The sequence below is a fragment of the Hevea brasiliensis genome, chromosome 5, assembly GCF_030052815.1.
Source record: "Hevea brasiliensis isolate MT/VB/25A 57/8 chromosome 5, ASM3005281v1, whole genome shotgun sequence".
Taxonomy (NCBI): domain Eukaryota; kingdom Viridiplantae; phylum Streptophyta; class Magnoliopsida; order Malpighiales; family Euphorbiaceae; genus Hevea; species Hevea brasiliensis.
This window is the reverse complement of record NC_079497.1, coordinates 115611760-115626759: the sequence shown is the minus strand read 5'-3', so window position 1 is coordinate 115626759 and position 15000 is coordinate 115611760.

The window sequence follows — 15000 nt, the reverse complement described above, 5'->3', positions numbered from 1 at the left end:
TGTGTTGGAGTTGGGCTGTGATGGTGTCTTTGAGTGGGGAGAATCCGGGGCCGAGGGGATCCTTCCTATCTCTCTGCCTTTACAGGGTAAGTGAGCACCACTCTGCTGAATAAGGGAAGGGGCGGAAAAGCTTATCCTGTTCAGGGGCAGAGATGTCAATAGCTCGACCATTAGGGAGAGTGGATTGACTTTTCCATAGGGGGAGGTCTATGTCAATTTAGTAGACCAACGGAAGAGGGGTCAGTCAAAGTGAAAGGTAAAGGTCAGGCTTGCTTTTAGAGCAAGTGGATCCGTTGTTCGACGATGCCTATATCCCCTATGATGATGGCTTGGCCAATTGACCCTTGCCTTTGCTTGCCTTATTCCCGTGGCTCGCTTCGTCCTTGCTCTTTCCTAAGCTGTTGGAGGAGCTTATGTACGAAAGCTAGTCTTCGGATTTTGAGCAGTGGGCATAGGATGAAAATCCTCAATCCTAGGGTAGGGACAAAGCGAAAAAAAAATATTATGTATGCTCGAGAAGGACATTTAAAGAGCGCTTTTAAGCCACATTGAGAAGGGGCAGTGGGTGGGTGAAATAGCCAAGGTTCCAATATCATCCAAAAAAGATAATTGAAGAAGCTCGGCCGGGAACGCACAGATATGATCTCTTATCCTTCCCCACCGTCCTAGCTTCGTAGTTCCGTGGATCCGAACGAAGTGGTTCCAACGAACCGGGTAAGGTATGAAGCAGCATTAGCCTTAGAATCCACATCTGAATCCCCCGTAGAAGCAGAGGAATCCGCATCCGATTGCTTCATATGAATCATACAAAGCAGCTGAGGCACCCGAAGCGGCAGAATAGGACACTACACTCCTTTTTCCAGGAAGGAAGGAAGAACGAGGCCTTTTCAGCCTGACCCGATGAAGAGGGGATTTCTAAGAGAGGGTTATAGTCCTACCAATACGTAGAGTAGCTCGGTAATGAATAGCCCAGCCCCCCTTACCCTGTGAAGTGAAGCAACCGAAACCCTATTTTCTTTGCTCTCCTCTGGATGATCAGTCTCCCAGTAATAGTCAAAGTAGTGAGCGGTCCAATTGTCTGGCGGAAGCTCGTTGTTGCGCTTAGGTTACGCTTTCCTACTATCAAACAAGACTACGAAGGAATGGATGCTGGGGAAGGACACTCTCCTTCGGTCTCTCCGCTTTCGATGGATGTCAAACTGAGTCTCATTGCCAAACCTTGCCAAGACGGCGAGGGGCATCAGGCTCCGAGCTCCCTTAAAATCCTTAGTCAGTCAGTCAGAGTCTAGTCTTATTGCCTAGCAGAAGCCTGTTGCGCATGATTCTTTCTTTCTCCGTTCAATCATTCTCCACACTTGAATTAGGAAATAAAATGAACCTCTTTGTGTCCGTCCCGTTGATGAGAGGATTTTCCCTGGCTGTCACCCATGAAGTTAGATCTCTAACCAGTGAAGAGTAGCACGGTAACAGGTCTCCTAAAGACTTCTCGTCGAGGCATAAATGCCTACCTCTTCTCTCGAAAGAAGATAAAAGGGATGGAAGCATCATAACACTACTTCTCGAAGATCGGATCATGTTCCAATAATGACATATGTATAGATGATTACGTGATTGGTTTGTGTTCATTCAAAGGAAGTAGGACACGGGCAGTCTCCCTCACAGTAGGGAGACTATAAGGTTCGAATTGCTTTCTCTGCTGGTGATCATCTTCTTTGTCCCGGTAGAGAACTGATCATCGAGTGCTTTCTTTCTCCATTGAAGTTCACCCTCATCTTCCTTCCCCACCCATCGCTCCGGGTTCGAGTAGCGGTCCGACAAGTTGAGACGAAAGATGTGAAACTTCATTCAGTGAGATTGGGTTAGCGCTTGTAGAATTGGAGAGCAAGATGGGCTTTGTGCCCTAGGAGATCTTTTATATATATGGTAAAAAAAAAATACAAGAATATACGGTATTTACACCGTATGTACAGAATAATATACAGCTAATAGTGCTCAGTCTACGAGAGGATTGCCCGTCTTGTTGGTTTGAGGTCTCTCGTTTGAACCGAGCGTGGAAAGAATTGAATTGTGCATGAATTGCTTATCATCAAATCATTGAAAAGAAATGGATCGAGCTGAGCCTACGCTGCTTCTACTGACTATGACTGGACAGCAGTGGACTCTTTGTCTGACCCTGCCACCTATATTTGATTTGATGAAGGAACCTTCACTGAAGCAATTGATTTAGTAGCCAGCTCAACTCCATTTAAAAGGTTAGCAGCGAAAGGGAAGGCTTCATTCCCGAGTGGACGAGAAGAAGGAGCAACCCCTATTCAGGGAAGAGAATGTATTTGACTAGACTAGCTACCGAGCTGACTCACGGAAGCTTGAAAGAAAGGGCTGAAAGACAGCTTCGGCAACAGAAACTCGAGCGGAGGAATACGGAAGAGAAGCGGATTCAATCTTAGCCTAAGAGCAGTTCAGAGAAGAGAATAAAAAGTCAACGGCCAATGACCCCTGATTCCTCTTAAACCGACCGATATGCCGAGATGACATCCAGCACGAGAGCAAGAAAAAGAGCTTTATTATAGGAGTCCTTATCTTACCCAACCCAATTTCTTGAGTTTATGGGAGTAAGAAGAACAGCTCAATTTGAAAGGTTAGCCGCGTACCAAAGAGCTCGATCAGCTATTCTGGTTGATGCCACTCGATAGGAAGCAGATTGCCCGAAGACTTCAAGCCCTGTTTCAGCTGAGAGCATTGATTCCCCTGGCACCTCTCTTCTATCACAGCATTAGAGGAGTGAGCCCGCCCTTCATTCATCAGGTCTCAAAGTATAGATTGTATGATAGGTAGGTGGAAAAGCTACAAGCCATCACCTTAGTTCCCTGCCGTCTTGTCTTTCTTGAGGAGCAAGAACATTCTTGAGTTCTCACTTGATCTCATGTCTTTTCCCTTAGATTATGTATTTGTTATTATAGAAGGCATTCTCTTTCTAGACAAAAAAAAGTTGAAAATATCTTTTAAAAAAGGCAAAAGCCACTAGACGAGAGGGGCAAGCAGCGATAGCAGCTCGACCTTAGGCAGAGCCGCTCAAACAAAGATAGCTTCTTGATCCACGTATCTCATTGATTTAGCGATAGGGGCGGAATGCCAAGCCGCTCTAACACCATTCCATTGGGGAGTCCCATCCCAGCCTTAGACTGACCAGACAGAGGCCAGCTTAGGGGCTGATTGACCTGACCTAACCGAATGAAGAAAGAAAAGTGTGGTTTTCCCGTGAGCTTTATCTAAGCTATTTCACGATAGGGATTGGAGATAGACTCAGACGCTAGCAGTTCCTTGTGAGATCAAGCAAGTCGAAAAAAGAATAATCAATCAGGTTCACAGTTGAAATATGCCCTCAAGATGCATCCACTGAGACTATGATTGTCTTAGAGGAATTTTTCAACGCATTGATTGTGTTAAATCAGCCACTCTCCTTTTTTTGACGGTCGGTGGGAAAAGCAAGTCTGGGCACTACTACATTTTCCCAGAAAAGCGATATCAAAAACTTATAGCATTTCAGGGCGAGGGCAAAAAAGAAAGCCAGTTTCGCTTTCAAAGTCGAACATAATCGGGCTTTCAGCGCTGAGTTTCCAGACTAAGTGAGTTACAAGACTCTGGGACTAAGAAGATCAGTTTCTCTTCATCACATCACGGGGCGCATGCGTCTATCGATCTTAGTCTTACTTAGTCTTAGATAAATTGGTGGTAGCCACTACGTCAAGAGCAAATAGTTGAGAGAGAGAAAGAGTTGATTGCCTTTTCCTCGATGAGTTGAAGGTTTGTGACTCCTTCGCTTCGACCGGACCTTCTTTCTTTAGTAGCGAGTAGAACTTGATTGACAGATATGGAGTTGAAACAGCATTTATTGTCACCATGACCAGCCTTGCCTTGACTGGTGGGTAAAGGAGAAAAAGTCTCAGCGCTAACTCACTAGACGGACAATCGACCCTAGGAGAGAAGCTAGCCCGGCCTGGGAACATCACTTCAAATAGTGGCAGGTAGTGGAATTGAATGAAAGCGGCAGCTAATTGAATGGGTTATGTCGCACCTGATTCATCTTCAACCGAAATGAAATAACATTAATGAAGGAATGCAAGTTTAGTTTTCCCATATCGTCTGTCTTATTTAGACCCTGATCTAAATCTATTAGAAACGAACTGCCCTACGTTCAAGAAAGACTGTCTGGCTGTAGCCATGTCGAATGGAGAAGGAGAGGATTAAAGGGCAGAGGCACGAAGTTAAGCAGCTTTCCCAACCCAATACATAGGTTAAGAAGCGGAATGGGGCAAGGCCGAGGAACCGCCATCTCTTTTCATTTCGTAGGGTGACGGGTTACTATATGAGTCTTGCAGGAATCAAAGACCTCTGGATGAGGTCTTCGGGAGTTTAGTTCCTGCGATGACCAGTAGCCCTTCCATTTATCGATTCAAGGTCTCGCCAAAGCTTAGGCAAAAGACCAATCAAACAGAAAAAGCAGACGTGATCTAAGCGAGTGAAGTGCCAATTCCCTTTATGAGGGTTCGAGTCGAAGCATACGAGCAGGAGTTTCGTACGAGTTTTAGACCAAGAGAGATAAGGGAGACTCGACTAGCAGGAGAGGACTGAGTTGAATATTCTATTACAGTGATATTACAGTGAATCTGGCTAAAGGAAGTCGTATGGTCTTACCCTGGGCATCCTAAGATATGCAATTATAGGAAATGGTTGGTTCCCCCAGGGACCAGAGAGAGGATAAAGATGGAATTTTGATGCAGAGAGTGAATGGAGTTCATATAGTTGTAAAGAAGGTACAGATGCACTCGTCTCTCGGGTTCACCCTATTCGGGTAGAGATTTGTGAGCTTAGGACCCACTTTGGATAAAGTCCCATGCTTAAACTTATCTTTCTATTTCATTGTTATAAAGCACACCTCAATCCCTATCGTCAAGGAGCAAAAGAATTTAATACCTCTAAGCTGACTGACGAGTTATATCTTATTATGAGAAGGCAGTACTTGATCCGACTTAGAAAGCCTTCCCCCACGAGTAGGGCGTGAAGTTGGAGAATTAATGAGAATCCGAGCGAATTAGCCAGCCCAATATATAAAAGAGATAGACTATTACTATTACATTAGCGAATGGCTTTGTCTTCAAGCCAGAGTAGACTGCAGAATGAATGAAAACTGACTATTCGTAGACGAAGCGAGCGATCAGTCTTCATATTGCGGGGTACGGTATTAAGACAGTCTGAGCTCGAAAGTCAGCTAAATAGAGTGAATCTGTAGGCGTTTATATCGGTTATTTAGTTCGGTTCGGTCAGTCAGATCTAAAGGCATTTAAGACGTGCTTTATATAGTCTGGACGTTAGTGAGGTAAAGATAGGCATTTATGTTCTACTTTGTGGGGAAGGAGTGCTAGCCAGTCCCAAGAGAAGAAAGCACTCTCAAAAAGCGAGATACAAGCAGTTCCGAGACTACGAGCTTGAGTTCTAACGCCTGTGGGCCTTTCGATCTAACTTTCTCCTTTCTGGATTCCTTTCATCTTAGTTTGCTTCCTTTCAAACAGAGGCTTCGTAGCTGACGCCAAGCACAGGCTACTTTCTTTCGACTGATTCCTTTTCTATTATCAAATCTGGAGTTTGAACATCTGCTCACTCGGCGGTATGGATAAGAGGTCGAGACCAGCCAGCAGTCTTCAACCAAAGAGGCACAACAGCGCATCGAAATGAGATGGAAGAGCTCAAAAGCAAGAAAAGGTTCCGAAGTGAAGCCCTTTGACCCCCTGCTCTCTATGTTAGGGGACTGGTGGAATGAAACCATATCTCATAGGTTTTTTAGGGAAGATTCCAGTACCGCTACCACTTCGAGTGCGAGAAGGAAGCCTGATGAAGAAGATTACTCATCTGGGAAAACCTGATCTGGTAGGGAAACCTTAGATGGCGAAGCTACTGACTATTGGTATTGGCTTCAGTGTCAGCAAAGTAAGGGGGATCAGGAATAAGGAACGAACGCAGCACTGACGCTCTTTCTTTTGTAGGGAGCAAAAAGCCCTTGAATGCAGTCTGATTACCCTGCTTATGAACCTGCCAACGAGATGGAAGAAAGGAGGTAACATGAACGGCAGCTGAACGCCACGCTGCGATAAGAGCCTTTAGGCGAGGAGGGGCTAAGTCTACTTCCGCATCTAAAAAATTCTCCCGTTTCGGGCCGGTGGGTTTGAAGCCAGGTCATGGTATACGGTTGAAGTCAAAAAACCCCCACTCTGACAACGTGGGAAGAGCGAACCCTCCTCATGGAAGTTCCTCGCCTGTGAAGTGAAAGAAAAGAAAAAGGAGAAGCCCTAGCTAGCGTACAAAACTGTTTAGAGAAGGCAACCGATTTCGGAAATTGAGTTATCGAAAGTCTTTCCGGCTGGATCTCCTGGTTAATAACCTAACAGAACTTTTCAAAAGAAAATGTGGATTCAGCTTATAAAGAGCTATTGGATGGGAAAGATTTGGCCTTCATGACCTGACAGCACAAGGAGTCTGGCCGTGCCATGAAATGAATAAAGTAGGTATACTGGATCGATTGGTTAGACAATTCTTGCCCTTACACCTCCCCCCCGATCTGGAACAACAAATCTACTCCTTTGCTTGATTAATTAAATCGATCAGCACGGGAACCGCTAAAGCCCTCGGGTACTCCTTTTAGAATACAGTGACTCCCGCATATAGTTTGAGTAAAGCGAAGAAGTGAGTATATGAAATCGAAGCGCATTTGAATAATCGATCATATAGCTTGTGTGCCACGAGTGATCAGTCTGCGCAAAGTTAATGTAAGGTTAGCGTAAGAAGAAGAAATATGAAAGACCATAAGAGAGAATAACTACAGTCTATAAACTTATTACAATAGAAAAAAGACTGATAGATGAAGAAAAAGTCTATTGTCGTACAAGAATGTAGAATTTCATATGTAAGTCATGTATTCTGGAACTGACATCTTTCACTTGTTCAAGGCAGCACAAGCGGTAGCCAGGGGGAAGGCCTTCACTTCAGTCCGTTGGTGGAACTCCTCCAAGGGAATATGGCTTTCTACTAACTAATACTAATCGTCTTTCTCTTTTTCTCATTGACACGCAATCGAATGATGGAGACGACTAAGCTAAGCTTCTAACTAGGTAGGAAAGGCAGAGAGCTCGTCCCTCTAGCAAGGAGTTACTTCTCCCATTGATAAAATGAATGAAGGAAGGAACTAGCAAGTCCTTACCTTACAGTTAGTCTCGAGTTTCGTTATCACAGTCGTCCCCAAGCCAAGAAGCCTGCTTGAAGCAATGGTTCCGGCTTGCTTGTCATTACCAGAAGAGCATATCCGGACAAGGGTAGAAGGACCATCTCCATGTTTGAAGACTTGATCACTTCCATCAGGTCTAGTTCAGAGTCCATTGGATAAGAATACAAGATAGGTTGTTTTTAACAGAAGGAGCTACCTCCGATTAGCTCACTGGCTTTGAGTTAGAAAAAAGCCGGAGTGACTTCTTTAACTAGGGATGGCTTTGGGATATCAAACAAGGTAGGCTTCACTTGAAACCTTTAACCCAAGGGGACTACCTCTTATCTTAATCTTAGTTAAGGAGAAAGGCGTGGAAAATGTCCATACACCTCATAAATGCCCTTTCCCTTCGTTATCTCTACATGAGTGAAACTCAAGCACTCGAATATCAGTAGATTAGCGTCACGCCAACGCAACTCTCAAACCATCGGCGAGAGGGGAGGGATAGTAGGTCCGGCTATGACTTTCATAGGAACCGTTGGGCCACTATGCCATAGTGAGAGTAGGGACCCATCCCATATGACTCAGAGTCAAAGAAAGCTCTTAGCCTCCGACCAGTGAAGATCAGGAAGCCGAGAGGCGGATGAGCACCTGATCGTTTTCTACGCAATTCATTGAGTTGATGGAGTACCGAGAATAGTCTTTAGCTAGAAGCTCAGAGGCTTCAGAGGCGCCAGCCATTAGCTCAAGTTAACCCGCACTTCCTAAGGTTACGGTTACGGAACGAAGGAGCCCGAGCTATATGCTTAACACATGAAATTCTATGACAGATAGGGATGTCGATAGAAAGAAGGGAGTAGAGTAGACATCTTCACATACTCTATTTTCAGATCTTTTTGTTCAGGCAGGTGCCGCGGAGAACATTATCTTTCATTCCTCAGTCGCTTGCCTTGCCCGAAGTTTTATCAGTAGTTCGGCTTTTTGCCCCAACACTCGACTTCAAGCTTAGGTAGCCGTAGCCATTTCGGATTCGGGGACGGGTCCGCGCAGTAGGAGAAAGCCTTTAGGTCTAACTCTAAGACTTCAACCTATCTTTCATCAAGCCAGAAAGCAACCAAAAAAGCCACTTGAGCAGAGGGACAGCCGGCTCAAAGAGCGAAGTTTAAAGGGCTCAGTGCCTCATAGCTGTTCCGAGCCGCATTTACTATGTCACAGTCCAATCGAAGAAGCTCGTATCCGCGTCGGACGAAGAGCTTTCTCAAACTCCTAAAACATGGGAGTACGGTCATAGAACGAGTCCCGAACCCGAACCGGTCAAAGACGGACCTGGCATACTCTGATTAATAATCTCAGTTCCCAGGCTATTAATGAAGAGGAAAAGCCAAATCGATCATAACAGCACTTCCAATAGTGGAATCAACGGATTGCTCGATGTAATTGAGAAACTGAACCAAAGGCCCTCTCTCTGTAGGACTTGCTATCTATGCCACAAGGCTACTTCAAGGCAAGCTATTTTAACAACGGGGTTTTCTTTTTACGATATTCCATGAAACTTAGGAAAGCGTCCCACAGACATAGCATACTAATTCCGTCTATTTAACCTATAGGTTAGATAGACTCTTCCTTCCTAATTCCAAGCTAAAGGTAAAGGCTAAGAGCCGATTTTTCCATCAAAAAAGCGGATTATATAAAATTTTTTGGATAAAAGAAGGGCTACGCACCTTCGCCTGTTAAGAACCAGGGCCGGAGACTGCCTTAGTTGATTGGCTCACTACTTACTATCTATAAACCATATAGAATGGGTACCGTACTGGCTTGCCCGGAATAACAGGAATGAGACCGCACTAACTGACTGACCCAAGCCTGCCTAAAAATATACAGGGGAGTATAGGTGCCGTAGTAACTCCTTGGCTGAGTATCATGCCCTGGCTATCGAATTGAAAGGCAAATTCATGGGGGTCGCCATTGAATATACTCCCAAGGAGTTTGAATCAAGAAGCCAATGAAATGGCTCGACGTTGCCTCGGGAGTCAAACTGCCATTTCAAAAACTCATTACAGTTTAAAATAAACGCCCATTGGCCTCAGTTCATGATAGAGAGAACTCTTGAAGTCATGCAAGTTGATTCTAATATTCTAATGAGTAAGATTGGAAAACTCCTATCATTAACTTTCTTAAAGATCAAAGTGAAAAGACAGATAGAAAAGAAAGCTTAGATCCTTGAGATATGTCCTCATTGATAACCACCTCTGTAAGAGAAAAGCGAAAAGCGTGGATGGTTTGCTTCTTAAATGTTTAGGCAAACATGAATCCATGCTTCTTGTTATAGCTGAAGTCCACGAAGGGATTTTTTGAGCTCATCAGGTCTGAGTCAAAATGAGATGGTTAATTAGGAGGCATGGCTATCATTGGCCAAGTATTGAGAAAGGATTGCAATCAGTATGCTAAAGGATGTAGTTTTCGGGCGCTTACTCTGCATCCAATGAGATGCTGCTAATCAAAAGGCTAGAAGCTCAGTCCGGAACGCTGGATAGTCGAAAACACGGAACCAATCAACCAAGCCCAACCCACGGAAGCTTTTTTCACGCTTCAGGTGAATAAATAGCAGTAATAGCTAATAGCTTTCACCCGCCAAACAAACCCACTCTTGCCAAGCATGAAAGAAGGAGTCCTTGAAACTTGACTTGCTACCTCTCAAACTATCGGCCTAGTCTCATACTATGTTGTATGAGGATTTGAAGCCTCCTACTCTATTATTCGACTTGAAAAGAAAGAAGAAAAAGACGCAGACAGACAGCATAAAAGAACTCAAAGTAACTGAGAACAGCATTGAGTCTATTCCCTCGGATCGACTCTCGATTGACCTCAAGGTAGGCATCCATTGGATGGAATCCAAGCAGAGACATCTAGATTCGCTTTTTCCCTGTTCCGACCTCAGAAGCTAGTTAATTAATTAGAGTCGGCTCCGGGAGACGGCTGGGATGATTATCATAAATGACGAGTATACATCCAACAATTCTTTGGAAACCGATCCTGGAGAGCAAGCCTACCTTTATTGGGATTTTCTATCGATCGATAAGCACGGGTGGGGTGGACCCGTGTAGAATTGCCCTCAATGGCTAGGCCTGAATTCTGCAAAGGAGCCTAGTTACGATCCCTATCTTGACTTTGGACAAAGGAACTAGGGTTGCCACTCTCTAGTGAAGACCGGACTCTAAGGGTACCAACCTGGCCTGCATGCATATATTTATTTACCATTTTTGTTAGAGGACCGAGCAAGCAGTGCTCTCACTTACGGGAACAAGAACTACTCAAACGTGTTTTAATTTTAAAGACCTCAGCCCTACAATTTACAGGTAGTCAAGCTCCTTGCTGCTTTCTTACGTCTGCAGCTGTCGCTCTAGGTGGGACTAGACAAAAAGGCTCCATACGGGGGAACCTGGTTCTTTACTACTCTCTATCTATAGATGCCAGCAAGAACCACTAGGACTGAGGATGCTACTGGTTTTGAAAGGTCGGGCATAAGTACCGCGGAGAAGACTGATCACTTTCATCTGACTTTCCTTCGCCCTTTGTGACTGCTAGTGAAGTGGCAACTGGATTGCCTAGTGAAATGCTATATCGATTGAACGTATGACCTAGCAGCAGACACCGGAGGCGCGAGCCCTTACTATACTATACTTTCTCCCGAGGGCATGGTGGGGTCACTTCCTTGGAGCTAGGAGCATTGGATATTCTCATAAAAGCTGATTCAATCGGGTTAACTCAGGTAAACATATAATAATACGTTTTTTTCAAGTTTAGGCATAATCATATGCTTCTCACTCAGAAGACCCATTGGAAGTATAAGTATCATATCAGTAGCAGGATAAATCCCTTTAGCTCCTTCTTTCATTGCTACTATTTTATCATTCTATCACGAGTGGGAGCCAGTTGGCTAAGTCCCTCCCCCAAGGACCACTGGAAAGACCATTTCCAGGCCAGTTTCTTGGAAAGCCTTATATGACCTTAAGGAAAGAATCAATCCTTCCAGTTCTGGCATAGTGATAAGGTCTTTCCGTGTCGTGCCACCAGGCTACTTAGTTTCCTTACTGCCCATTGCTAGGCTAATCCGATGCATTTCTGCTTATCTTGGATGGGGTTGGTCAGAACTAAGAGCTATTGAGTGAGTTTCATTCCCTGGAGTGTCAGTTCCGAGTGATCAAATTTCTGTCCTAGGAGCATCTCGTTCTATTCCTTCTGCAAGCAAGTCTGTAGGAGTCTTTATCCTTTCAAACGCAGGAAGGACAGATGGGCAGTTAGCCCTGTCACTGCCCTATAATACAGATATTATTATTTAGGTAATATCCACAAAGCTGCTATTGATTCATCCGCAGTTATAAAAACCTCGCCTCGGAGACCTCCTTTCTTTTGAGTGGGCTTTTGAAATCTGATTTTTCTGACTCTTCTTCGTCTCTCCTTTGACTAGTCTCCTTGTCCGGATGTGGGGGTAAATGCACGAAAAGAGCTGTCAAATCTTGTCCCAGAGGTTGAGATTTTAGCCAGTCAGTATACCAGGACAATGGGCGAAAGCCCGATCCAGCAATATCGCGTGATCAGTTAGTCATTCGCATTCAACTCGAGCTTTGCCTTTCTCATAAGAAAATGGCTCGGGAATGAAACTTACCGTACCGCTTGAAGGGCCTTTCTTTAGTAAAGGAAAGGGTATTAGGCTGTTATGCTATAAAGAAAGAGAAAGCTTTTACACAGGGGGTCATCAAACAGCGATTTTCGGTATAGGAGTTATTAGCCGGATTTGGATGTCCCACCGGGAAATAGGGAAATCGGGCTTTCTCGCCCACCAGAAAGAAGCGGTGAGAAATAGGGCTTTGGCCCTGGGGAACAATCAAACAAGGGTTTCGGGTCCCAATCGAGAATCAAATCTAAGGCCATTCGCGCTAAACCAAAATAGTGTTTTCGGTCGTTTTCGGGCTGCCTCCCATGGGGGATCAGGAAATGCGATTTTCGGTATAAGAATTGCGCGTCGACTGCTATAACCGGGGAAAGGCTTTCAATGCTGTATCAGGGTTTCGGGTCGTTTCCCAGGGAGAAAGGGGGCATTTCCCAGGATCCTCTGGATCTGGTTTGTTAAAGCCAGGGAGAAAGAGTGCTTTGTCGCCCACCAGCAGCGGGAATAGAAGAGTTTGGGCCCGGACCTAGGGGAATTAGGGAGAAGAGCGCTTTCTCGCCCACCAGCACCAGAAGCGGGGAGAAAGAGCGGTTTCGCGCCCAATTTATCTCCCTTATAATAATTGCGGTAAGCAAGAGCGGTTTCGCGCCCCTATAGAGAAAGGGAAAGCAAGAGAGGTTCGCGCGGCCCAACAAACAAGAGGGTTGGCGCGTGTAACTGGAACCCCTGCCCATGAGGTAGATTCCCTGTTCGCGGTCGATCAATCAGATCCTGGGTTGGCATCCCAATCGAAAAGGCCCAAGTCTTTACAGAAAGATGCGCGAAATCGGCGTTTTAGGTCGTTGTTGACTGTTTTACAGGGGGGGTAAGAAACTCGCATTTTCGATATAGCAGATGTGAATCATCTTTTCATGTCCCACCGAGAAAGCCATAGAGTATGGGCGGGTGCCGGGTAAAGATAAATCAGGTTTTCAGGGACCAATGCGTAACTCCCTTTTCCAGAGAGGGTCTCTAGGGCAACAAATGAGGGAGTCGGTTGAAGAAGGGCTTTTTCAGAGGACAACGCAAACCCAACTCCCAAGAGAGTATGGGCGCTGGGGAACAATCAAACGAGAGTTGATCTCCATGGAGTTCCTCGCCCAACCGGAAGACGAAGTGGTTCAGCTTTTATTTATTACATTAGGCTCTTTGAGACCTTCTTGCTAGCCTAAACGTCTTTTTGAAGCTATTTAAGAAACCAATGCAGCGAGAGAAAGAGGATAGAGTTCAGGTCAATTACATCGAGCCTAGCATTAGGAACTAGCCAAGCCAAAGGCTGATTAGGAAAGGGTCAAAGAAAGAAGGCATGGTCAAATCAGGCTCTTTCCAGACCTAGTAGCAATATCCTGTTCCGGGGAAAGATGCGATTCGGATCCCAAAAGTGTGAAACAACATACTGCCACTGGCTCAAGCCAAACTCTCTCGAAGGCGACGTGAACGTATCTCCACTCCCCAGGCCGAGTCAAACTTCAATCGTCCTCATTCAAGAGCCCTCCGACGAAAGGGGCATTAAAGCCAGGAGACCTGATAAGAAATTCCGGGGGAAAAGCAAGCGTCTGAAACAACTCCCAAGTCTTTCCCAAAAGGCATGACTTTGTAACTGAACGAAAGTTAAGCTCCGTCTCGGAAGCAAGTTAGCTCTTAATCCTGCTAAAAACACTATCGGGATTCAATCCAACTAGAGAAAAGCTTGTTCAGCACCAGGTAGCAAACATAACTCTTGTCTCTCTCTGTTGCCCAGAAATTGTGTGTGAGCCACGCTAGTTCCACTAAATGTTACGGAACTTAGCCTGAAAGCCCTAATCCGGCTTCCCCTCTTTCTTCCGATCCTTTTCCCCAAAGGCTGAATATTCTTCCTTAGGGGCCTAAGATAACGGAAAGATGGAAAGAAGAAAAAGATGGGGATGAATGCAATACGGAGAGAGGTAGAAAGGCAAGCACTGCACGGGGCCTTTCTGATGCCTTTGCCTTACCCGATAGGAAGAAGAAGCGGAATTCGTTCATCAACTGGGAATTCGGGGAGGAATCTCTCTTTGGGGTTGGGGCTTGATTCCCAGTGGTTCCCTGAGACAACCATCTCACATCTAGCGCCTAGGGGCGTAGCCAGGGTTGGGAAAGATTGGAGTATTCTATAAGGGAAATGCGGCAGGAGTTTCTTTCGAAAAAGAAAAACTAATAGCTACAATTGCAACGCTAAAATGCGCGAGGAGATTCAAAACTCGTGGGCTTTCATCTATCGAAAATGCCAGTTTCAAACCCCTCTAGTACCGCAATAAATGCCCGATCCCGAGAAGAAGGATTTCCCCAGAACCAGTTGAAAAAGGGGCGTAGCGGTGACAGAAGCCGGGAAGGAGGAGCTCAAACACTTACTAACTCCTAGCCCAGCTACAATTGCACAATTTATACAGAATGCTCTCAGCTGTATTCAAAGCATGAAGAAGATCTCCTGGACCTTCACTCTGTGCCATTGAATGCCGAAGTGGGGGTTCAGATTTTGGATGGTGGTCAAGTCAAGCTGAAAATCAAGGTGTTTGTGGTAACCTGAGCCAAGCTTCCAAACGTAAACCAGGTACACTTAAAAGTGCCTTATCTTTCCCACCTTCTGAACCTCCTTATCAGGCTAACCAAGTCCAGTCAGAGGTACTGGATAACCGGTTAGTTGGGATTAGTCGTCGTTCTCATCAGGAGAATAATAGTCAGAAGTAGTTGGACCAAGGGAAAAGTGCTAGGAAAGGCTTCGGTGTTGAAAACCTCGAAGGCCCTAGTACTACTGACTTTGCACCAGATTCAATTGCAGCCTTTTCTCGGCATCCCTTCTCAGACGTCTTATTCCTTGCCTAGCTCCTTGACTCCGGCTCCGGCCAGAGAGTTGGATAGATGCCACTTATCCTTAACACATTGACTTGGAAGTTGGTAACTAAGTGAGAGAATGGCTCTAATGAAACTAACTGTATTTCAGCTCGCGCATACAAAGAATCATTCTATCCTTTCGCCCTGAGCTGCCTTAAGGCACGCCTTTACTCCCAAGACTCAATTC